The sequence below is a fragment of the Lithobates pipiens genome, unplaced genomic scaffold, assembly GCF_037356315.1.
Source record: "Lithobates pipiens isolate NorthernLeopardFrog02 unplaced genomic scaffold, aLitPip1_a1.2 Scaffold_23, whole genome shotgun sequence".
Lineage (NCBI taxonomy): Eukaryota > Metazoa > Chordata > Amphibia > Anura > Ranidae > Lithobates > Lithobates pipiens.
The window spans coordinates 39,441,022-39,465,777 of record NW_027507785.1 but is presented as its reverse complement, the minus strand read 5'-3'; the positions used below and the strand labels follow the sequence as shown (position 1 = coordinate 39,465,777).

At 42.3% G+C, this 24,756-nt stretch overlaps 1 protein-coding gene across 1 annotated transcript in view; it reads left to right on the top strand.

Moving 5' to 3' along the window:
- The window catches only part of UVRAG (UV radiation resistance associated), a 161,415-nt gene that overhangs the window by 44,058 nt on the left and 92,601 nt on the right, over positions 1-24,756 (top strand). The window lies entirely within an intron of this gene.

Genomic DNA, 24,756 nt, shown 5'->3' with positions numbered 1-24,756 from the left:
CATCGCTGGTCCCCAAAAAGCATCAAGTGTCTGAATATTCGCCGCAATATCGCAGTCTCGCTATAATGCGCTGAACGTCGCCATTACTAGTATAACATAAATAAAAATATCCCATAGTTTGTAGCCACTATAACTTTTGCGCAAACCAATTATTATACGCTTATTGTGATTTTTATTTATTTTTAGTTTTTTACCAAAAAGGTATAGCATATTATATGTAACATATTGGCCTTAATTTATGAAGAAACTTAATTTTTTTTTTTTTTTATTGGAAATGTTTTATAGCAGAAAGTAAAAAAATTGATTTTTTTTTTTTCCTTCAAAATTGTTGGTCTTTTCTTGTTTATAGAGCAAAAAAAAAAAAAACTGCAGAGGTGATCAAATACCACCAAAAGAAAGCTCTATTTGTAGGGGGAAAAAAAGCACATACATTTTATTTTGATAGCGTCACATGACCGTGTAATTGTCCGTTAAAGTAACGCAGTGCCGTATCGCAAAAAAAAAATGGCCTGGTCATGAAGGGGGGGGGGGGTTATCTTCTGGAGCTGAAGTGGTTAATTGAACAAGCCGAAGTTGAGATGATTGACTCCCATGCACAGCTGCACCAGATTTTCCACACTACAGTTTTAGTAAGTGAACTCCATTGTGTGAATGGAGCTGTTAATTTTTATTCACTTTAATTTCTTCAGGTTGCTGCCTCAGCTCCTTTTAGGCCTTGTTTATATGAGCAGCAAAGGGGTGGTAAAAACAGGTTGATTTTTTTTTTTTTTTTTATCCCCACCTAAAATCCACCAAGGTAACTGGAGGGGCTCATACCCAAGCCACGATGCTTGGCAGACACAGCAAATCTAACCTGGTATGTTGCATTTCACAGGTGGCACCACCTGTTAAACTCACCCATTAAAGTCAATAGAACCGTACTACCAGCCAAACTTTTGTGGCATGGTATTTGGATGCAAAATCCCCCTTCTGCTATAAAAAAAAAAAAAAATAAAAAAAAAAAAACTGCACCCATGCTGTCTGCAAGGCTGTCAGCCCAGACTGATCATAGAGTACAAGTGATCACATGACCTTCTCCACCAGAGGAGATGGTGATTCCCAAATGGTATAAGTGATTTGTAATCATGGACCCCGGATCCCTTTCTTATTAGATGTGGCATCTTGTCTATAATTAGTAGAGTCATCTGTGGAGTGACTAATCCTTGGAACTAATCTGTCTTCCATGGACAGTCGCTACAGATTTTCTTTCCCTTACCGCGAGGTTAAACCGGCAGCTGCTTCCCAAGGATTTCACTCAGGTGGCTTCTGGATCAACAGCAATATAATTAGAATGGGTTGAACTTGTTGGACCTTTTTACCCTCGCTTGCTGTGAGGATTGAGAGGTTAAAGCTGAAGTTTAGGTATGGCAATTTTTACATGCATGGACCGATGCAAAAGTGAGTACACCCCTCACATTTTTGTAAATATTTTATTTTCATGTGACGCTACGTTACATTGTAGCAAAGTGTCATTTCTTCAGTGTTGACTATGGGTGCAACAGATAGTCACCGACACTGTTCGGAACGGCACACACTGCACTTAGGAAAGGCTGCGGTTTCGTTCTAGCTCCGGAGCGGCGGCCATCTTGTTGCACCCGTCGGCCGTTTCCAATGTGATCGCTCAGTCAAATGACGGAGTGATCACTTGTAAACTGGCGTTCCTCTCTCCCCTCTGTGTACAGATCTGTACAGTGGAGGGGAGAGATTGGTTGGCAGCAGCTCTGTGAGCTGGATCTGTAGTGCCCACAGCGCTGCTCTATGACACTTGCAGTCACAGCCATCCCTCCATACTCTGCCAATACAGAAAAATGATCCGATCCGTGACTCTGATCCGGGGAACGATCCGATCCATGAGTTTTTTTTTTTTTTTTTTTTTTTGTGTGTGTGTGTGTGTATAGCTTGTATAACAGTGTGAATTTGCTGTCCCCTCAATAACTCAACACACAGCCATTAATATATAAACTGCTGGCAACAAAAGTGAATACACCCCTAAGTGAAAATGTCCAAATTGGGCCCAAAGTGTTAATACTTTGTGTGGCCACCATTATTTTCCAGCACTGCCTTAAACCCTCTTGAGCATGGAGTCTAACGGAGCTTCACAGGTTGCCACTGGAGTCCTCTTCCACTCCTCCATGATGACATCATGGAGCTGGTGGATGTTGGAGACCTTGAGCTCCTCCACCTTCCATTTGAGGATGCCCCACAGATGCTCAATAGTGTTTAGGTCTGGAGACATGCTTGGCCAGTCCTCTCCTTTTACATTCCTCTTCTTTATCAAGGCAGTGGTTATCTTGGAGGAGTGTTTGGGGTTGTTGTCATGTTGGAATACTGCCCTGCGGCCCAGTCTCCGAAGGGAGGGTATCATGCTCTGCTTCAGTATGTCACAGATCATGTTGGAATTCATAGTTCTCTCAATGAACTGTAGCTCCCCAGTGCAGGCAGCACTCGTGCAGTCCCAGACCATGACACTCCCACCACCATGCTTGACTGTAGGCAATACACACTTGTCTTTGTACTCCTCACCTGGTTGCTGCCACACACGCTTGACACCATCTGAACCAAATAAGTTTATCTTGGTCTCATCAGACCACAGGACATGATTCCAGTAATCCATGTCCTTAGTCTGCTTGTCTTCAGAAAACTGTTTGAGAGCTTTCTTATGCATCACCTTTAGAAGAGGCTTCCTTCTGGGATGACAGCCATGCAGACCAATTTGATGCAGTGTGCGGCGTATGGTCTGAGCACAGACAGGCTGACCCCCCACCCCTTCAACCTCTGCAGCAATGCTGGCAGCCCTCATACGTCTATTTCCCAAAGACAACCTCTGTATATGACGCTGAGCATGTGCTCTCAACTTCTTTGGTCGACCATGGCGAGGCCTGTTCTGCGTGGAACCTGTCCTGTTTAACCGATGTGTGGTCTTGGCCACCATGCTGCAGCTCAGTTTCAGGGTCTTGGCAATCTTCTTCTAGCCAAGGTCTTCTTTATGTAGAGCAACAATTCTTTTTTTTTTTCAGTTTCTCAGAGTTCTTTGCCATGAGGTGCCATGTTGAACTTCCAGTGACCAGCATGAGAGACTGAGTGATAAAACCAAATTTAACACACCTGCTCCCCATTCACACCTGAGACCTTGTAACACTAACGAGTCACATGACACAGGGCATGGAAAATGGCTAATTGTGCCCAATTTGGGCATTTTCACTTAGAGGTGTACTCACTTTTGTTGCGAGCGGTTTAGACATGAATGGCTGTGTGTTGTTTTGAGGGGACAGCAAATTTACACTGTTATACAAGCTGTACACTCACTACTTTACATTGTAGCAAAGTGTAAGTTCTTCAGTGTTGTCACATGAAAAGCTAAAAAAAAAAAAAAATAAAAAAAAAAAAAAATTTACAAAAATGTGAGGGATGTACTCGTTTTTGTGAGCTATTGTTAGTATGTACAGTACAGGCAGTTCTGAGTTACGAACGACTCCTACTTGCCAACAGAGGTGGTGTGATGTCACTGCCGGCCGCTTGTTCTCCACAATGGCCCCAGATACCGCCGAGCATCCAAGAGCCTCAAATAACGCAACTGCACACAGAGAAGCGCCCAGAACATCTCATCACTCCAAAGGTTGGAGTTGCACTTAAAAATTTACAGGTCCAACTTACAAACAAGTTAGATTTTAAGAACAAACTTACAGTCCCTAACTTGTTCGTAACCCGGGGACCGGCTGTATGTGACATACCTGTGCACAGCTACTACAGTGGTCACAGCTAGCCTCCGTGTCCTGTGCCGAGCGGCTTCCCTGCTGCTTAGTGAACAGGAGTTTGTCCGCTTAGCGTGGTATCCATTTTCTTTTGTTTTCCTAATGAATGAAAAGTCTTCTCTGATTGGATGAGGTGGAGAGCATGCAGTCGCCACCGGCCTTCCCATCTTGTCTAATAAAGGAAAATAATCCCCTGCAGATTTTGTAAGTTTGCCCACTATCAAAGAAATGAAGGGTCCATCATTTTTATCATAGGTGTCTTAAATGATAGAGACAGAATATCAACCAAAAATCCAGAAAAAACTGTTCAGGGAATAAAATAAGTATAACAATAATTTTAGCTCCCACAGACTGGCACTTTTCGGGCGCTACATCGGTAAAAATAGCGACTGCAAAGTGCCCCGAAAGAGCCACTGCTGTGTCTCCAATGTGAAAGACCTGAGGAGCGGTGCGCTGGCAGGACGCTAAAAAAAAAGTCCTGCTAGCAGCATCTTTGGAGCGGTGTGTATACCGCTCCTTCACCGCTCCTGCCTATTGAAATCAATGGGGCAGTGCGTCTATACCCCTGGCAAAGCGCTGCTGCAGCAGTGGTTTTAACCCCGTTTTCGGCCGCCAGTGGTTAAAAGCGCCCCCACTAGCGGCCGAATACTTCCGCAAATACGACGTTAAAGCGCAGCTAAAAATAGCAGCACTTTACCACCGACCCCCCCCCCCCCCCCCCCAGTGTGAAAGAGGCCTATGTGCTCATGTGGTACACGGATTTGTCCTGTCAAGTTTAAGAAGGTTCTCCTAATGGCAATTCATTATGTGTATAAAAGACACTTGTCCACAGAACTCTTTCACCTGTTCAAACGCCACTACCATGGGCAAGACCAGGGGGGGGGGGAGACAGTTAAGCAGAAGTTCCACTTTTGAGTGGAACTCTGCTTCATACTGACCGTTTGCAAACCGAAGTTCATCCCTTTTGAACTAAAAGAACCAAAAGATACAATGTTTTTAGTTGCAGTTCTCTCAGCACTGAGCAATATTGATAAAAATTTGCTGTGTGTTTTTTGTTTTTTTAACAGCTCTGAGCAGAGAACGGCTCTGCACTTATTACATAGAATCGGGGAAATGCCGGATTAAGATTGTGAGGCCGGAGATGAATCGAGATCGCAATTTATTATTTTTTTAACGATTAATCGCGCAGCTCTATAATCCAGATATTGCACATTGTTAGGCACCCTTGGTCGCACTCCTAGCCAGTGTCATTAGTATAGTCACAGTGTATAGAATTAGCACTGATCACTGGAGATGTCGGTGGTAGTTGGTCAATTCCCCCTGGTGTCAGTCAGTGTCGGATTTCCGCCGCACATCGCGGTCCCATTATAAGTTGCTGATCGCCGCCGTTCGTAGTATAACAAAAAAAAAATATCATTATGTATGCCATAATGTGAAGACGCACTATAACTTATTATTATACAGGCATTATATAGTGCCAACAGTTTGCGCAGCGCTAAACAAAAATGAAGGTAGACATTACAGTTACATTACAATTTGTTACAAGAGGAATCGGAGAGCCCCACTCTTTAGAGCTTACAATCTAGGAGGGAGGGTAAGTTGATACAAAAGGTAAAAGCTGTGGGGGGGGGGGGGGGGGGTGAGCTGATTGAGATAGTAAAACAGTGTGTTAGTTGGAAGCAGGATAGGCTTCTTTAAAGAGAAGGGTTTTCAGGGATTGTATAAAGATGGATAGATTAGGACAGTGATGGCGAACCTTGGCACCCCAGATGTTTTGGAACTACATTTCCCACCAACTACACTGCAGAGTGCATGAGCCTCATGGGAAATGTAGTTCCAAAACACCTGGAGTGCCAAGGTTCTCCATCACCGGATTAGGGGACAGTTGGACAGATTGGGGTAAGGAGTTTTAAAGGATGGGAGAAGTTCTGGAGAAATCCTGGAGGTGAGCATGGGAAGAGGTGACAAGGGAGCTAGAGAGAAGGAGGTCTTGGGAGGACCGAAGAGAGCGGCTTGGTTGGTATTTTGGGACTAGGTTAGTGATGTAGCTGGGGGCAAAGTTATGGATGGCTTTGTAAATTATTGTTAGTACTTTGAATTTTTTTTTCGTTTGAGTGGAAGCCAGTGGAGGGAGGGATTGGCAGAGAGGGGTGGAGGACACTGAACAGTTGGTGAGTCTTGCAGCAGCATTCATTATGGACTGAAGTGGGGATAGTCTATGTAAAGGTAATCCAATGAGGAGGGAGCTGCAGTAGACGAGAGATAACCAGGGAGTGAATTGGAAGCTTGGTTTCATTATTTAACCCCCCTGGCGGTATTCCCGAGTCTGGCTCGGGGTGGAGATTTTGTACCAAAATCGGTAACCCTGAGCCAGACTCGGCACCGCATCGCTGAATGCAGGAGGAGATTACTTGCCTTGTCCCCCCGCTGTACGAGCGGCTCGTCCTCCGCCAGATCTATCACAGAGCCGAGATCCGTTCCCTGCGAGCATTGCGACGGAGATTGGCGCCAAGTTCAAAAAGAAAAACACACACACATTACATACAGTATAATGTAATCTTACATATTGCATTGCTGTATGTAATTATTTCACATCCCCTTTGTCCCTAGTGGTCTGCCCAGTGTCCTGCATGCAGTTTTATATAATAAAAACTGTTCTTTATGCCTGGAAACTGGAGATTGTCCATAGCAACCAAAACTGGCACTTTACATCAAAAATAATTTTAGACCCGCTAGAAATCAGCGATAATAAATTAGAATCACTCGCAGAATTGAGCGATAGCGATTTGTGGGGAGATTCGTCAAATACTGAAAAGTGATGACAGTGACAATTCTGCAACTGAGCAAATTTCAGTGTTTTTGATTTGATTACATTATTGAATAATTTTTATTATATTATTATTTGTTATAATTATTTATAGTTATTTATTATATTATAATTTATGATTTAATTTTTCAAACTTTATCATACCCGGGATGTCTACTAGACTCTGGTTTGGACAGATTTAAGTGAGTTATTCCTAAGAATTGCAGGACTACAATATAAAACACCAAATTTTCATGCAAAATAATTGTACCGCTTTTAGCACCTAAAATCCAAAATAATCATATCACCAGGGAGGTTAAAGAGGGCCTTATTCTAGAAATGTTGCAGAGTCCAAAGCGCATGATTTGGACAGGGATTGTATGTGGACCTGAAAGGACTGTTTGGAGTCTAAGTTTACCCCTAGCACCCTGGCATGTGGGGACAGACTGATAGATGTGCCATTGATCTTGACGGAGTAGTTAGGGGAAGGGGCACGTGGGGGAGGAAATATAAAGAGCTCGGTTTTAGATTCAGTTTGAGGAAGTGGTGTGACATCCAGGCTCATATGTCTGTTAGTGGATCAGTGATGCGTGAGGAGATTGATGGGGTGAGCTGAGGGGCAGAGAGATAGATTTGGGTGTCATTGGCATATAAATGGTAGTGGAAGCCATGGGAGGCTATCAGCTGACCCAGGGAGGACGTGTAGATCGAGAATAGTAGAGGTCCAAGGACAGAACCTTGGGGGACCCCAACGGAAAGGGGAGTTGGAGAAGAGTTGTAAGTGACACTGAAGGTGCAGTGAGATAGGTAAGATTCGAACCAACAGAGATCACAGCCATGGAGACCAAACAATATACAAAATACCCCGCGCAACCAAACAAAAAGCAAAAAAAATTAGCAGCTAGCACAACAAACAGATACATTTTGTTGTCAAGTGAAAAAGTGCATACAGTGCAGACCAAACAAACCAATCAATATACGCTTATTGGGATTTTTTTATTTTTTTTTACCAAAAACGTGAAGCAGAATACATTTTTAGCCAAATAAGATTTTCTACATTTTGTGGTTGTTGGATTTGTTTTATAGCAGAAAGTAGTAAAAAAAAAAATTTGTGTTTTTTCTTTTCAAAAATTGTCAGTCTTTTTCTTTATATAATAAAAAAATGAAAAAAACCCAGAGGTGATCAAATACCAAAAAGAATGCTCCGTTTGCGTGAAAAAATTGATATCAATTTTGTTTGGGTACAGAGCTGCATGACTGCACAATTGCCAGCTAAAGTAGCGCAGTGCTAAATAGCAAAAGATGGCCTGGTCCTGAAGGGGGTAAAATCTTCCGGAGCTCAATTGGTTAAGAAAACAGCATAACTTCTTTTTGGCAGCAAAAACAAAGGCAGACCGATACTTGGAACCAAACACAAGCTGGGGTTAAGCATATCCTGCAGCAAAATGAGTATGCTGGGAGGGGGTAATAATATATGACTGCAATACAGGTCCAGTGGAAATGGCTAAACAATTGGCAGTTTAGGATAGCTGTGACTTGGTAATATCTCCACAAGGTGGCAGTGCACTACTACTAAACGCTCAGCTGAACGGTCTTGGGTCACGTGCTGACTGTCTGCACTGGTTGTATCTGATAACACGGAAAGTAGTTTGCACATATATAGTACAGTTGTAACATTCCAGATACCCGAGAAAACGTGGGCGGAAAAAATACACCCCTACATCAGTCATCAGAGAGATTACACAAGAGCCTCAAATCATTTATCATAGCAAGACAGACCAACCCTTGTAAATTATAGCTTTTACTTTTGTAGAATCGATTGGCTATGGTCTCTAACCTATGATAGGAACACGGGTGTGCTTGTACTACCTCCACCAGTGCAAAGCCCCAAAAAAAAGATCACCATGTGAAAAATGGCAAAAGCTTGGTCACGTGATCATAAGTGAGCAATCATTGCATAATCCAGACCCTTTGTTTTTTTTTTTTTTTTTTTTTTTTTAAGTTGCTCCTAAGAGCGCCTCATACAGGCTGTCACTCAGAACACGGTCTGTATTAAATTTAAACTCCTGCCTGATACATTTGACAAGACAAATCCCCGGCCTCTCCAAACACTTAGACTTTAAGTAGGGGGCGGTATTGAAAGCTTTAGTCTAGGAATCCAGTGCCAATCTTATCGGTTTCTCCGCATTCCTTCAAAGGGATTGTAAAAGATAAATAGAGAGCACTTAATGCGCTAATTTGTAGACAGTTACCCAAAAATCTCATTCCTGGCTCACCTTTTTTTTTTTTTTATTCTTGACATTATTTATGTTTTACATGTCTAGAGACAATGGCAGATTACAGGGAAGGACTGCTTGTTTGAAGTGTGCAGTCTATTTCACTGTAAATATTTCATATTTAAGTCATCGTCACTTGCGATGTGAATGAAATATAGTGAGTTTGATGTGAGTAAAAGGGTGCATGCCAGAATATGTCACTTGGGGGTCACAGCAAGACTGCTGAGTGGCTGTAATCTTACCTCTGGCATCCATCTTTTGCAGTTTGGCCACCCCACTTGCTAAGATACTTGGGAGGGGTTTAGCATAGTATATATATATATATATATTTTTTTTTTTTTTTTTAAATGTCTCTGAACTTTAAGCCATATCTGTTACACACACACACACACATTTTTTTTAATTAAATTCTACCCCAAGGGCCTTTTATAAAGCAACCATGTTCACAGTAGCAGGGCCTCGGCCTGTCATAAAATTATATATACACATACACTAATGTGCAAATGTTTTAGGCAGGTGTGAAAACAAAAAAAGTCAAAGTAGAACTATAGGCAAAACTTTTTATTCATTTTGGATAGAGCAAGTGAGGGTTGTAAGTAGGGGTGAACCAATACCATTTTTTTCTTCTTTTTTTTTTTTTTTTTTTTTTTTTTTGTACTCACCGAAACCTACTGCAACTGTTTTGTTATCACTTCAGCTGTGGGCAATGGTACAAAGCATTGAAAAGTTATTTACAATTTGAAATAGATTTTTTTTTTGCACTTTTTCAATATGAAATGTGTTAATATATATGTGTAATAATATTCACTAACAAAGCAAACAAAAAAAAGTTTAATTGTTTATCATTTTATAAAATAGATGTGAACAAAAAAAGCAGGAAAATAAATAGGAGAATAGGGAGTTAATTAAGGCGGATGAGCGTAAATTAAGGGTTTATAAGGGGTTAAATAGAGGAACATTTGTCCCTTTTGATCTGCAGATGAATTAACAGATTCACAAAGAAACAATGTTTCTTTTTATTTTAGTGTTTCAGGGCTGAGCAATGTTAATAAACATTGTCGGCTGCTTTTTTTTTTTTTTTTTGACAGCTCCAATTACCGGACTTCTTTAACACTTCAGCTGTAAACAGGGGAGACCCCACTGACAGGTCAAAGAACTGAGCCGGCAAGTTTCGGTTTCAGGTATCTGTGCATTTGCGCGAGTACCGGTACTTGTGCAAATACTCTATATCGGCACCGATACTAGTATCGGTGCAAACCTAGTTGTAAGTAACCCTTGTAAGGTTTATGTTTTCCATCTTTGTCCCATTAGGAAGATTTGCCTTCACATAGCCAAACAGAAAATTAAGACAGACATCCTTTACCATAGAACAGCAGCCAAGACAATAATAGCCCGAAAGTGGCGGCAAGCAAATAGTCCCACAATGGCAGAATGGATTTGTGAGATGAGTGAAATGCCGCGAATAGAGACAGTGACTGAAGAGAAAATGAATACCCAAAAATTAAAAATATGGGATAAATGGGGGGAATTCAGGTCCTCTGCAAATATACTTATTTATGAAGAGACTGTACCACCCTAATTTATAGGGATGAGTGTTGGGGATGGGGAAATGTGATGGTGTTTTTTTTTTCCCCCTTGAGAATGGAGAGGTTGGTGTTTAGAATAATTGAGAGGAAGATAATAATATAAGGGATCCCATGTAAGAGAAGAGAAGATGAATATATAGCATGAACATAGATTAATATGAGTGATTCTAGGAAGCTGTGTGTATGCATTTGTATTTTTTTTTTTTTGAATGAAATAATAAAAAGAGATTGAAAACAAACAAGAAATGAGAGCAAACAAGAAATCCCTGCAAATTAAGGGAAATTCCTTGGGGACCTCTAGGTGTCCCTATTGAAAGATTTACCATCTATTTCTTTTCTGGGAAGTACCCAAAATGTGGGATTTGCTATTACTTTGCCTTTCAATGATGATGTAAACAGGACAAGTAGAGAGGGTGGTGCTCCCTAACGGGGGGCACAGCAATAAGACTGGACTAAAAACACATTTGCCTTTTAGGTATACTTTAAGAATGTGTTCAGAAATAGAAGTATAGATTGGCATTGGCTATATATTTAGGGTTGTTGTCCTGTTGCAGAATACATTTGGGGCCAATCGCATGCCCCCCTGATGGTATGGCATGATTAAGTATCTGCCTGTATTTCTCAGCATTGAGGACACCATTGATCCTGAGCAAATCTTCAACTCCATGGAACCTCCACCATGTTCGCCTGTTGCCTGCAGACACTCATTGTTGTACCCCTCATCAGCCCTTCACCAAACAAAATGCCTCCTGTTACAGCCAAATATTTAAAATTTTGACAACTCAGTCCAGAGCACCCGCTGCCATTTTCGTGCACCCCTGTTCCTATGTTTTTGTGCATAGCTTTGTTGCTATGACTTGTTTCCATGTGTGGTGGGTTTTTGGCTATAGTTCTTCCCATAGTTCTTCCATGAAGACCTCTTCTGGCCAGACTTCTCTGGGCAGTAGATGGGTGTACCTGACTCCTACTGTACTGGATTCCGCCAGTTCTGTGCTGATGTCACTGCTGGACATCTTCTGATAGACCGGAGGTATGCATGTGTCTGTCATGCATTCTTAATGTATCATGCTGTATTATGTTTTCTTGGCTGACCACTGCATCTACAGTCCTCCAGTGTTGCCCACTTCTTTTTTGCTTCTTCAAAAGAGCTTGAACAGCACATCCTAAAACCGATAAAATATCAATAGTGTCACTCTCTCGAGAGGGAGAGGGAGAGGGGGAAGGGGGATAAATAGAGGGAGAGATATAGAGGGAGAGATAGGGAGGGAGATAAGTGGAGGGAGGGGGAGGGGGGGAGGAGGGAGAGAGGGGGAGGGAGAGAGGGGGAGGGGGAGGAAGAGAGAGAGAGATAAATGGAGAGGGAGATGGGGAGGGAGATAAATGGAGGGAGAGATATATGAGAGCTCTATTGATATTGAATGTATATAGATAGAAACCGAGAGATTATAAATATATATATACATAAAAAAAAAAAAATATATATAGCGGAAAAAAAATTAAATATATATAATAATTTTTTTTCTCTATCTTTTTTTTCTTTTTATGTGTAGAGAGATGGATGGATAGAGATGGATGGATAGAGATGGATGGATAGAGATGGATGGATAGAGATGGATGGATAGAGATGGATGGATAGAGATGGATGGATAGAGATGGATGGATAGAGATGGATGGATAGAGATGGATGGATAGAGATGGAGGATAGATATTTTCCCTCTCTCTTAGAGAGCTCTATCAATACTGAATATAGATGGAGACAGAGAGATTATAAAAATAGATATAGAGAAAAAAAATTATAATATTATAATTTTTTTTTCTCTATATCTATTATTTTTATATATATTCTAATCTCCCGGTATCTATAGAGCACTCCCTATATATAAAAAAAAAAAAAAAAAATTGTATTATCATTTTAGCATCTATCTCACGTCTTTTGGTGTATGGTAATGGGTACGCAAACCTGAACTTCTGCTTTGTTGATTGCATTCTGTAGAAAAAAAAAAAATGTAAAAGATTACATTCCCTTCCTTTTTATTTCTAAAAAGATCATTGAAACATACCCAAGCTCTCCTCTCTCGGTGGACTTTGTTTCCCCATGGCCTCATCATGAAATAAGGGGAAAGCATTTTTCGAATGTTGTTCCAGCCACACATTACTGCATATTAATTGTTATTCTTAAGCACATAGTGTGGCGTTTTCACCGCAGTCCCTGCAATAACATCCCTCCGTCTCACACGTTTAGCAGAACAGGAACCCGTACGTGTTACGTCTGCATGAGTGAAGCCGTTTCCGCTGCCATCTAAGCATAGCTGCCGCAGGCGAGCCTCTGCAACTGGGAACTGACATTTTCCTGAGCACAGGAAGATTTGCAGCGTTCCTTCCTGATTGAATGCCTGTCACTGAGGCAATCATTATTAATACCCTGAGATCTTTCCTCTAAGCCCCTGGACCTCGGAAGAGATTCCCTCCATTCAGCAAGCAGTTTCTTGATGGTTCATTGCAATCTGATATGGTTGACTGGAGCTGCTGTAACCATATGTTTTGACTTGTCATGTATGAAGACCATATCAGAGGTTTCCAGAGCCGAAGGTTTAACTATTTCTACTTTCCGCTGCTAGGCTGTTTTTAATATTATGCTAATTGTGCCAAAAGACTTTAAGGGTGATTGTGCCCCTGAAACGTTGGTGACCTCTCCTCATACCAGTTTTGAGGAGATCTGCCAATCGCAGAATTCGCTAAATGTTTATTTTGATTTTGGGTGAAGTTTTTTTTTTTTTTTTCTTTTTTTTTTTTCTTCTTTATACTGGGGTGAAAGTATATGTATAATAAACCAAAAAAATATGTTATGTGACAATCAAAAGTGAATGATGTCCAATAAAGTGAAGGAAAAAAAATAATTATTTTAAAAATAAATGATAGTCCTTAGTGTTTGGACAGGTGAACCAAACAATAAATTGTAGGTATCCAAAACGAGGTTCAAAATAACGGACACTTGAACTGGATAACAATGTGACATCAGAAAACAAGGAAAATGTGCCCCAACTTAATGACAAGCGATCCACCACCAGAAAGTCAAAAGGCTTACCGGAGCAATTGAGCCCAAATAAGTGTACACTCAGTGGGTCAGTCAGGCTTTGTAGGGCCGCACACCCAGGGGAAACTGTCAGAGGACACGACTTCCAACCAGAAGACCAACTCCAACCATGGACCTCAATGAGAGAGGTAATGGACAGAGAGCCACATGGATAGTTCCAATAGAACAGGTTTCTTTTTTTTTTTATACTAGGGTCAAAGTATCCTGTACCTTTCTGAGAAGTCTTAGAGCAGTCCTTATTCAGTCAAGGAGATTTTATAGCAACTGAAAACCCATACCCAACTTTAGCTGTTAAAGTTCTTTAGGCCATTACCTTAAAATAATTTAGCAAATTGCTTCATGACTCAGTCTGCAGATTCCTCAAAGTGTGGGCCCCATGGTAGTTGTATGCTCTTCCGAACCTGCACCCCCGCCTAGCTTGGGTGCTCCTGTCCACCATAATGTGTTATCTAACCTGCAGAAACCTCAATCCTCTTCCTAGTCCTGCTTTGCTCCTTTTTCTCCTCATTTCTCTACTCTCTTGCCCCCTCCCTTTTTTTTTTTTTTTCCTTTCATCACTCACTTTTTGGTTACTATCCTCCTACGTCCAGTGGATGGGGGTCCCCTCATTCCCTCTCCTTATATTCAGCCCTGGGTCCCCGAGCCCAGATATTCATTGTTGCTTCCGGCTGGGATGTAGCTGGACTTTAGCCGCCTTCATTTAAAAATGTTTAACTATTCTGCAATCGCTTTACTTTACTGTCTATGTCCCCTGCACAGGAATTTTTTTTTTTTGCATGTATACTCTGGTTTTTACTATAAACATTGTACCAGGAAAAAAAAAAGTAGGAAATGACTGCGATATTTGACCCTCTTCGATGTTGTATCCCTCATAGGGTCTGCTGCTGCTCCCATTCTTCCAGGTTGTATGACACCTAGTCATTGAACCCATTACCTGTAAACCCAGGGGGTCACAGACGCACCCACTGGTAGTGTGTGTCTATGTGACACCCTGCGCTGATAATACGATGCTGCAAGTAACCAGCTGGTGTCATTATATCGGCCCAGCTCTCTGGATGATTGCGGACCACCCATTATAAGACACAAGGGGAGAAGGGTGACCTTACACATGAACAGCGTGTATGAAGAAAAATGTAAACCTTATGTGGGAGGAGGGGTTGCCTATCTGAAGTGACACTCAAAGTCACTTCCAATGCTCTCAGCTTTAGAAGATCGTGTCCATCTACAATTTCATAAGAAATAGATTACAGGGCTATTAAAGTGTTGCTAAACCCAGGACCCTGCATTCACTATATCTGGTCTCCCGCAGTACACACAACATGGAAATGCCATTATTTTAGTAAATATAAACTGCTGAATAACTTTTCTCATTAGCAGTATATAACAGTTTTATGACTTCTGCCAGTGTCTGGTTAACCCCTTCAGCCCTGGAAGGTTTTACCCCATCCTGACCATGCCATTTATTTATTTTTGCGATACGGCGATGCGTTGTTTTAACTGACAATTGCGCAGTCGTGTGATGTTGTACCCAAACAAAATTTACGTCGTCGTCCCCCCCCATGAATAGAGCTTTCTTTTGGTGGTATTTGATCACCTCTGTGGTTTTTATTTTTTGCGCTATAAACAAAAAAAGCAACAATTTTGAAAAAACATTTTTTACTTTCTGCTATAAAATATCCCAGAAAAAGTAAAAATAAATAAATGTATTCATTAGTTTAGGCTGATATGTATCCTGCTACATATTTTTGGTTTGAAAAATAAAAAAATAAAAAACGCAATAAGCGTATATTGATTGGTTGGCGCAAAAGTTATCACGTCTACAAAATAGGGGTTAGATTTATGGCATTTTTTTTTCTCTAGTAATGGCAGCGATCAGTGTTTTTTTTTATTTATTTTTTTTTTTCCCTGGACTAACTGACATTTTCGACACTTTTTGCCAACCAGTTATTACAGTAATCAGTGATAAAAATGTGCACTGTTATTGTACTAATGACACTGGCAGCGAAGGGGTTAACATCAGGGGCGATCAAGGGGTTAAATGTGTTGCCTGTTTGTGTTTTCTAATGCCGCGTACACACGAGCGGATTGTATGGCGTACTTAGTCCGTCATACAATCCGACGGACAATCCGTCGTAATTTCCACTGAACGGACTTGACCACACACGGATACACAAACAGTCCGTCGAAAGCTTGCGCGATGACGTGTACAGCACGTACGACGGGACTAGAAATAGGAAGTCCAAGACACAGCAAAGCAACCTTCCGCCGTGTAAATCCTTTCTGGGCATGCGCCATTCTTAGTCCGTCGAACTAGCCTACTGACGAGCGGATTGTCCGCTGAAACCAAAGTACGACGGACAGAATTTCGAAAAAACCGAAATTCTTAGTACTCCGGACTGCACGCTGAAAAAGTCCGCTGAAGCCCACACACGAGCGGATTGTCCGCTGAAATGTGTTTCGACGGACTAAGTACGCCATACAGTCCGCCCGTGTGTACGCGGCATAACTGTATGGGGGACTGTGTGACTGGGGAAACGCACAGATCCGTCTTCCTGCTTAGCTGAAGGACAGGATCTGTGTGTTCTCCCCTGTCAGAACGTTATGGAGATCTGCCTTGTTTGTAGCTCCCCGTTCTGTCACAGCAGGGAACGATTTCGGGTGACCTGCGGATATCGAGTCCGTCGGACCCGCTGATTGGCTCCCCCGCTGGCCAATGGGAGCGCGCTCACAAAATCGAGTTCCTGAGCAGACGTACAGCTACGGCAATTCACGGGATTGTGCCACCTTGCCACAGTATAATGGACGCATGCTGGTCGGCAAGCAGTTAAAATTTGTAGGAGAAGTTTTTATTCTCCCCTAATTGTCCTTTGAGGATGCAAGATCTCTGACCCTCTGTCTGGACAGTGCTGATTGCCTCAGTGCTGATCAAATGCACTCAACTAAAAAAAAATATAAAAATAAATAAAAAATCTCTAGCAATGTATACTAAAGGGAGCATGTGCAGCTTTCCCCCAAGGCTCTGTTCTATAAGGAGAGGGTTTGGGGAAAGTGGAAGAAGGGGAGGAACAGACAAGACAGGATCAAACAGCCTTTTTACACAATGCGGAGGATTAACCCCTTAGTTTCCACAGTGAGTATAACAAGCATGCCTTACTACATATACAGACTGATTTTACTGTTGTGGGTTTAGTGATTGGTTTTGGAGAATAAGGATATTGTTTAGTGCCACTTTAGGATGGGGCTGGCCTTCAAAGCAACAGGTTCACATGAATCTGACCATCCCTAGCAGTATAAATTATTTCTTTCAATCCCATTCTGCTCCATTCAACACCCAGAGCATAAACCCCCCCCCCCCCCCCCCCCCCCCAAAAAAACCTGGTCTTTCTGGGTATAGAGGAGCTAATTCGTGCACCCGTTGAGTCCATATCCCTTTTGTGAGCTGTGAGTTCATCAATTTGTAGGCAACACTGGGCTTTGCTTTCACTCCCTTGGGTGAATAGAGTAGTCAGCAAGTGAACGCGAAGCAAGTATATACACTGGTGGAGGTCTGCATTGGCAAAGCAAGGATTCAACTAAAACAAAAGTAATCCGCTGAATCTGATCTGCGCACTTTGCTGATATCAGAAAAAAAACAGCATAAATTGTATACTAGCTAAAACAAACAACGTAACTGAGGTCAAATGTAATCACAGCCTAGCTGCAAACTAGAGTGTAACGCAAAAATGTGAGAGCAACCAAGTTATGACATAGATCTCCAGCTCGTCGCCATTAAAAAGTCCCGACCTTGCAGCTTTTGTTCTGACGATTGGGACACCTGTACTGTTAGGGACACGTTGCACTGACTTTCTCCTTTATGAAAAGGTCCCCAAAATGCCTCCCTAATAACAGTATTTCACAATGTCTGACAGTAAGCGTATATCACAGGGGGAGGAACTCAATACACATGAGGGTCCCCACACAACATGAATGCCAGTGTGGTTTCCTTGTCCAGTGGGTAGGCTTGACAAAGCTGTGGGAGCTCTTTTCTGTTTTGGCAGTCAGGAGCCGGGTTTCATGTGCTTGTCTTGCTGACAATGAGAAAAGCTCATCCCTGCGTATTGGAAGTCTGGTGAGGCCTTAGAGCAGTGGTTCTCAACTCCTGCCCTCAGGACCCACTAACAGGCCAGATTAGCAAGATAACTGAAATACATGACAGGTGATATCATTTTCTGCTCAGTGATTGCAGTATTCTAGTCTGCATCTCCCCCAAGGTAATACTTAAGGCCCCTTTCACGCATGCTGTCAGTGTGTCCGTTTTTCATCCTACTATTGACGGATAAAAAAAACGGACATCAATGCATTCCTATGGAAAAATGGATGTAAATGGGTGATCATCCATTTACATCAGTTTACATTCACATCCGTCGTCATCCGTTTTTTGAAAGGGATCAAAGCTCTATTTTTCTTCCATTAAAAAAAAAAAAAAAGCTTGACAGTTGCAATATTAAGATGCTTATTCCAGGCTAGAAAACTGCGCTGAGATGGCGGTCGAGGAAACCACCTACAGTAAGCGGATGGATTAATACAATAAACAAAATTATATGGAAAGAAATGGTAACTTGTATGAAGAGGGAATCTTTGGAAATTTGAAAAGATGGTGAGAATGGGCTTCCTCCCCCTAATGCCGCGTACACATGATCAGACTATCCGGCGGACTTAGTCTGGCGGACAAATCACCGGGAAGTCCGATGGACTTTCCGAACGAGCGGACCTGCCCACACATGACCGGACTTTTCCGCCGGACTATGGCGGGAGTCTGCCGTACTTTTAAAATGAACAGACTTGCCCACACACGTTAGAAAGTCCGTTCATTTTGAACGCTGTTCCAGGTAATCGGGACTAGCAAAGGAGATTGACACGCCACTGGCCCCGTCACCTGGTATGGACTTAAAGGGGAAGCCCTACGCCGGAAACGGCGTGGGGGTCCCCCCAAAGTCCATATCAGACCCTTATCTGAGCACGCAGCCCAGCCAGTCAGGAAAAGGGGTGGGGCCACCTCACCCCCATGTTGATGAGGACAAGGGCCTCTTCCCGACAACCCTGGCCGTTGGTTGTCGGGGTCTGCGGGCGGGGTGCTTATCGGAATCCGGGAGCCCCCTTTTAATAAGGGGGCCCCCAGATACCGGCCCCCCACCCTATGTGAATGAGTATGGGGTACAATGTACCCCTACCCATTCACCTGTGAAAAAAAATGTAAATAACACAACACACAAGGGTTAAAAATTTATTGCACAGCTCCGGGGTGGTCTTCCGTCTTCGGGGGGTCTTCTCGCCGGACTCCTCCGTTATCTTCTGCTAGCTCTTTTACTAGCGGAGCAGCCCGGGGGTCTTCTTCCGACTTCGGGGGTCTTATCCCCTTCTTTGCTTCTTCTTGCCGGGCCTCCACGCCGCCTTCTAGCTCTTTTACAAGTGGTGGCCCGGTCTTCTATTGCCGCCGCCTTCTCTTCTTCTTGTTCTTCCTTGAGATGTTGAGTGGTCGCTCTCTCTGGCCGCAATGACAGGGACGCGGTGTGCGGCGACTTGTATAGGGACATCGCCGGGTGATGTCCCTGCCCCTTATGATGTCACAGTCCCAGAGGATGCCGTGATCCCGTGATCCTAAACTGCCAAGGCTCCTGCCAATTCCATCATTCCAATGGTGTGGGGATTTGAAGTCCCCCCCCCACTGCTTTCTGTCCTCTTCAGCCAGTACAGACCAAACTGATTCCGATTTGATCATTTTGCATCTATCTGCAGCACTGAGATGCTTTGTTAATATAATTGTATTTCAATTGATCAGATGATTATTATTATTCTTATTATTATGCAGGATTTATATAGCGCCCACAGTTTACGCAGCGCTTTACAACATTAGGGCAGACAGTACAATTACAATACAACTCAATACAGGAGGAATCAGAGGGCCTTGCCCGTTAGAGCTTACAATCTAGGAGGGAGGGTCATGTTATACAAAAGGGTAATAGCTGTGGGGGGGGGGGGGTGCGGGAAGGGATGTGCTAATGGAGAAAATAGTGCAGTTGTTAGATGGAGGCAGGATAGGCTTCGCTGAAGAGGAAAGTTTCAGGGATCGCCTAAAAGTGGATAAATTTGGAGACAGTCTGACAGATTGGGGTAGCGAATTCCAGAGGATGGGCGAGGCTTGGGAGAAGTCCTGGAGACGGATATGGAAGGAGGTGATGAGGGAGCTACAGAGCAGATTATGAGGTTACATGGTGGAAACAGAAGTGCAATCGGTTACTTACTATTGTTATGATTGTAATTTTAATTATCAATCAAAATCCATTTCCCTGTGTATGGTACATTGATCAAATGGGTTGTTGGCTATAGAGCCTAGTTTTCAATTGAAAGATTGATCAGAAAATTGATCATTTATTGAAGCGTTTATGGCCATCATAACACACATGGACTGATGCTTTTCAAAATTTCCAAGTGTCTGCTGGTTACCTAATTATGCAGTTTTTCAGTTCAACTTACAAACTGCTTACAAATTCGCCCGCTGTGATCATTCTGTGGACATAAATGTTTAATGTTTTCCGCTTTCAGTTCTATCCGAATCCTTTTACACCTTTTCAGTACTGATGAAAGCGCGAGGTGTCTTGGCTGGCTTTTTGTCAGCTTGCTATTATCGCGAGTCACTTTCACACCTGAAATTGTCATTCTTTTCTGTCTAGACAACTGAAAAATGCCAACAAACCCGACTCGGATAATAAATCGGGGACTAGCGTTACCGTTCAATAGCATCATAATCCATTTCAGTGTCTGGGTGGTTTTAAAGGGAATTCCAGCTTGTTGGGAGACCTACCGCTGTGTGATATTGTGCGCTGTTTAGCAAGTAAAGCTTGAAGGGGATACGAGATGAATAAACCAGTCACCACCTCCATCTTTCTGCACAATGTGTGCAATAATTGTTTAGTGTATCTTTTCTTTTTTTTTTTTTCTTTTGGGGGTGATGAGGGGTTAGAACCCCTGTCGGGTTGTATTACGATTTGTATACCAATTCGAGCGATTTACTGTCTTGGTCTGCCCTGGTGACACTGTCACCGGACTTAAAAAAAAAAAAAAAAAAAAAAAAAAAAAAAAAGACGTAATCTAACCTTTTGAAAATTCAACATTCCTGTAGCCAAAACAAGAATAGAGGCGGCATTTTTCAGTGGGGAATCTTATTCTAGCGACAGCTGTCCAGAAATCAAATTTCTTTCCTGCCACCACGGACAAAGTGTTGATGGGGGGGACCCTTCCTGCCGAGCCATTGTGTTCTCTTGGTGGAGGAAGCCATCCCCACCCAGAGAAGACGGGAACTACTATAGCAGCCACTAATGATTAATTGAATGTAAAGTCCGGCAGGCTGGTTGTACTCAAGTTGATAGTTCAACTTCATACATTCAGCCTGCCCATACATGGGTCCAATTAGGCATGCACCAGTAGCATTTTTTTTATTTACGAGTACTGATGCATTTTTTTTTTTTTTTTTTTTTTAGTACTCGCTACGTATGCACCGATACCATTGTTTTTACATTTTTTTTTTTTTTTATTATTCATTTATTTTTTTGAGTACCGATTTTTATTTTATTTTTTTTCCTTTTAAAGCGGTTGTATACCCGCTGAATTTTTTTTTTTAACTCACCTGCAATGGAAAAGGCATAATGAGCTTGTATGCACCGCATACTAGCTCATTATGAAATACTTTAGAACGAGGCCCCGACATCTGGCCCGATCCACGCAGAGAGAGCTGACATGTTTCCTCTGCGTTTCTTCCGGGTATCGCGACTCCGGTGCTGTGAGTGGCCGGAGCCGCGATATCGTCACTCCCGCGCATGCGCACGGGAGATTTCTTCCCGGCTGGGTCCGGAGTCTGCCGGACTTCCAGCCGAGAATCCCCTGTGCGCATGCGCCGCTGCAGTCAGCGGGGCATTGCGAGGGGAATATCTCCTAAACCGTACAGGTTTAGAAGATATATTTTTCACCTACAGGTAAGCCGCCTTATAGGCTTTCCTGTAGGTAAAAGTACCTAAATCGACTATACAACCACTTTAAGTACTCGCCGTTATCAATTACCGATGCCTACCGCAACTGTTTTTTGTTTTCACTTCAGCTGTCCTCAATGGTACAAAGCATTGAAAAGTTATTTTACAAATGAAATAGCTTTTTTTTTTTATTTTGAGCTTTTTCAATCTGAAATGTGTAAATCTATGTTAATATATATATGTGTAGAAATATTGACTAACAAAGCAAACAAAAAAAGTTATTTCAGCAGAAGTGATTTTCGGCTTCCAGGAGTATCAGCCAGATATGGTATATACAAGGTGTGACAATTTAATTCCCTGAATGGAGTGTTAAAAAGAAAACTTTTTGCTTTCCTATATATTAGCCGCTTTTGTCACCTTCAAAGTAGGGCTGGGGAAAAAAATGATTTTAAATCTTGAATCGAGTTGAGATGTCAAATCAATTAAAAATTTCAGCAAATCGTTTTTTTAGATTTAGACCGCGCCGGTCCTGAGAAGCTGCGGGCAGGAGATCTTAGGCTAGGCCATGGCTTCAGCCAAGTTTGCGAAGCCGGGCGCCGTGGACTAGGCCAAAGCCGCGGCCTCGCCTAAAAACTCCTTCCCGCAGCTCCTCAGGACCGGCGCGGTGTCCATCAAAAAAATAAATAATTTGAATCGTGAATATATATATATTTTTTTCACCCAGCTCTACTTCAAAGTAGTCCCCTTGTGAAGTGACGTGCGTTTCTGTGACTGTGCCACCAAGGAATTTGTTTTCAGGAACTCTGCACAATATTTTTGTTGGCGCATGCTTGATCTCTGGAATGTTATTAAATCTGTGTCCTTTTAGTTCCGTTTCACACTGATGCAGTGTGGGATTCGCAGTGATTCCTGTGCGTTTCCAGCACCTCTTCACAACCACACTGTGTTGTCGTTACCCTAACATTGACACCTGCTGCGGTTTTCATGAACAAATACGGTTCACAAAGCACAGTACAAACTGGCTGAATCACAATCCGATTCCAGTGTAAAAAAAAAAAAAATGCACGCATCTTTTGGATGCGATGCGATTTGAGCCTTACAAAATAAATGGGCTCCAATGCACCGCAAAGAATCACATGTGATTTGAGCAAGAATGCGGTGTGATTCCTGTCCTAATCACGTGGCTCCCCACATGGCACCAGTGTGAACCGGGACCAAAATCATTCTTTAATTTTGGAAACCACCAAAAATCACAGGGTGCTACGTCAGGGGGATAAGGTGGTTGGTCAAGTTTTCAGAACTCGTGAACACTTAACACATCATGTGCAGGAGTGTGATGGTGATGGTGGAGAATCCTCTTGTCGGGGCTAAGTTCTGGTCTATTCCTCCAAACAAATTCACACAACCTCTTCAGATTTTCCAAGTACAGTGGGGATCGAAAGTTTGGGCACCCCCGGTAAAAATGTGTATTAATGTGCATAATGAAGCCAAGCGAAGATGGAAAAATCTCCAAATGGCATCAAATTACAGATTAGACATTCTTATAATATGTCAAAAAAAGTTAGATTTTATTTCAATCATTTACACTTTCAAAATTGCAGAAAACAAAAAAATGGCGTCTGCAAAAGTTTGGGCACCCTGCAGAGTTAATGTCTTGTACTGCCCCCTTTGGCAAGTATCACAGCTTGTAAACACTTTTTGTAGGCAGCCAAGAGTCTTTCAATTCTTGTTTGAGGTATCTTTGCCCATTCTTCCTTACAAAAGTGTTCCAGTTCTTTGAGATTTCTGGGCTGTCTGTCACGCACTGCTCTTTTAAGGTCTATCCATAGATTTTCAATAATGTTGAGGTCAGGAGATTGTGAAGACCATGGCAAAACCTTCAGTTTACGCCTCTTGATGTAATCCCCCGTGGATTTTGAGGTGTGTTTAGGATCATTATCCATTTGTAGAAGCCATCCTCTTTAACTTCAGCTTTTTCACAGATGGCATCAAATTACCATCCAAACTTTGCTGAAATGTTATTGAATCCATTTTTCCTTCTACTCGTGAAATGTTCCCTGTGCCACTGGCTGCAATACAACCCCAAAGCATGATTGATCTACCCCCATGCTTAACAGTTGGACAGAGGTTCTTTTCATTAAATTCTGTGCCCTTTCTTCTCCAAACGTACCTTTGCTCATTCTGGCCAAAAAGTTCAATTTTAACCTCATCGGTCCACAGATTTTGTTTCCAAAATGCCTCAGGCTTGTCTATATGTTCATTTGCAAAGTTCAAACGCTGTTTTTTGTGGTGAGGACGTTGAAGAGGTTTTCTTCTGATGACTCTTCCATGAAGACCATATTTGTACAAGTATGTCTTTATAGTAGAATAGTGTACCACAACTCCAGTGTCTGCCAGATCTTTCTGGAGGGATCGTGCAGTCAAATGTGGGTTTTGAATTGCTTTTCTCACAATCCTGCAAGCTGTTCTGTCTGATATTTTTCTTGGTCTTCCAGATCTTGCTTTAACTTCCACTGTTCCTGATGACTGCCATTTCTTAATTACGTTCTGAACAGAGGATATTGACATCTGAAAACGTTTTGCTATCTTCTTATAGCCTTCTCCAGCTTTGTGAGCGTCAACTATTTTCAGTTTCAGTTTTCTAGACAACTGCTTAGAAGAACCCATGGTGGTGATTGTTGGGGCAAGGTCAGATGAGTCTGGTCATTTAAAACCTTTGAGATTGACATCACCTGGTCTTCCCAGACGATGATTGAGAACAATCCATGACACTGGCAGGTCTCAGCTTTGCAAAGGGGGCAGTGCATGCTATAAATTCTGCAGGGTGCCCAAACTTTTGCAGACGCCATTTTTTTGTTTTCTGTAATTTTGAAGGTGTAAATGATGGAAATAAAATCGAACTTTTTTGGCATATTATAAGAATGTCTAATCTGTAATTTGATGCCATTTGGAGATTTTTCCATCTTTCCTTGGCTTCGTTATGCACATTAATACACATTTTTACCTGGGGTGCCCAAACTTTTGATCCCCACTTTAACAATGTTGGTTGACTTTTGTACCATGTGCTTGCGTTATCGAGGACATCTACCCACCCCTCCTTAACCACTTAAAGAGGAAGTAAACCCTGATGAGTTTACTTCCTCTTTGATTCCCTGCAAAGGTAAAGCATAATGGACTACTATGCATCACATAGTAGTCCA